The following is a 1,740-nucleotide window of genomic DNA, read 5'->3' as shown; positions in this document are numbered from 1 at the left end:
GCTTGCTACCTTTGGGGAGAGTCAGCGTAATGTAGTTTTAACAGCTCAGATTCCGAGTTCTAATCTGTATTCTGCACATAATAGTCTTATTTCCTCACTAGTAAAATGGAGATACTAATAATTGCTGTAAAGCGTTTATTAAAATGCATACAATGAGTAGTGCTTGGTATAGAAGAACTCAGTAAATCTTGTCTCCTTGATGAATTGACTCCCTTTATCGTTACAAAATGTCTCTCTTTATTCCTGATAATATAGCCACTACCACTTTATTTTAGTGTTTGAAAGGTATATATTTTTCTACATTCTATAACACTTTACCTGTGTTATATTTAAAGAGGCATCTACAGCATACAGATGGTGTGTGTGTGTGTGTGTGTGTGTGTGTGTGTTTTCAATGGGATAGTGTCTGCCTTTTAATAAGTATTTAGGTCACTTATATTTAATATGTCATTATTGAAATATATGTTAGGGTCTCTTTGGAAGAGAAATCACACAGTAATTTGAACAGGGAAAATTTAATATAACCAAATAACTGGAAATTAACTGCTGAAGGTATGGTGTGTGTGTGTGTGTGTGTGTGTGTGTGTGTTTTCAATGGGATAGTGTCTGCCTTTTAATAAGTATTTAGGTCACTTATATTTAATATGTCATTATTGAAATATATGTTAGGGTCTCTTTGGAAGAGAAATCACACAGTAATTTGAACAGGGAAAATTTAATATAACCAAATAACTGGAAATTAACTGCTGAAGGTAAACTACTAAGGTAAAGAGATCTATAAAAAAAAATAGAGGAGTCACTGCTTTTAGGGCTGAGGCAGAATACCCAAGGAGGGAACATATTTGGACTAGAGCTGCCTGAAATGAAGTCTTCTGAGATGTGGAAGGGTGAGGCTGGCAAGCAGGAAACTGCCCACTAAGATGCTGGCAAAATTTTCTTGGAGGCCATCTGGCTTAGACAGCTGAGAATATTTACTGTCTAGACCTTTACAGAAACAGTTTGCCAACCCCTGGACTTGAGTGAACTGAAATGGAGACTTTTAAAAAAAAATGTATTTGTATTGATTTCAGAGAGGAAGGGAGAGACAGACAAAACCATCCTATATAATAAAGAGGTAATGTGCAAATTGACCATCACTCCAACACACAAGATGGCCAGCACAAGGTGGTCAGCAGGGGAGGGCAATTGGGAGGGACCAAGCTTGCAAGGGAGGGCAGTTGGGGGGACCAGGCCTGCAGGGGAGGGCAGTTGGGGGTGCCCAGGCCAGGAGGGGAGGACAGTTAGGGGTGGCCACACCAGCAGGGGAGGGCAGTTAGGGGCAATTGGGCCAGCAGGGGAGCAGTTAGGCGTTGATCAGGCTGGCAAGGGAGTTGTTAGAGGATGATCAGGCAGGCAGAAGCAGTTAGGAGCAATCAGGCAGGCACACAGGCGAGTGGTTGGGAGCCAGCAGTCCCGGATTGTGGGACGGATGGAGCCAGCAGTCCCAGATTGTGAGACAGATGTCCCATCCGACTGCAAGTTTAGGCCTGATCCCACCAGGCGGACATCCCTGGAGGGGTCCCAGATTAGAGAGGGTGCAAGCTGGGCTGAGAAACACCGCCCCCCCTGAGTGCACAAATTTCATGCACCGGGTCACTAGTTTATTGATAAAATCACAGAGAAGAAGTAATTCCTAGAAAAAATGGGCTGAGGAAACAAGTTACAGAGGCAGAGGAAGGGCCCTTGGGGCTCTGGCCTGCG

At 43.5% G+C, this 1,740-nt stretch overlaps 1 protein-coding gene across 1 annotated transcript in view; it reads left to right on the top strand.

Moving 5' to 3' along the window:
* GMCL1 (germ cell-less, spermatogenesis associated 1) overlaps positions 1-1,740 on the top strand; it is a 55,937-nt gene that overhangs the window by 1,214 nt on the left and 52,983 nt on the right. The gene's annotated exons all lie outside the window — the stretch shown is intronic.

This window comes from Myotis davidii, unplaced genomic scaffold (assembly GCF_000327345.1).
Source record: "Myotis davidii unplaced genomic scaffold, ASM32734v1 scaffold247, whole genome shotgun sequence".
Lineage (NCBI taxonomy): Eukaryota > Metazoa > Chordata > Mammalia > Chiroptera > Vespertilionidae > Myotis > Myotis davidii.
Note: the sequence above shows the minus strand (reverse complement) of the source record. Positions and strands in the feature narration are given on the sequence as shown.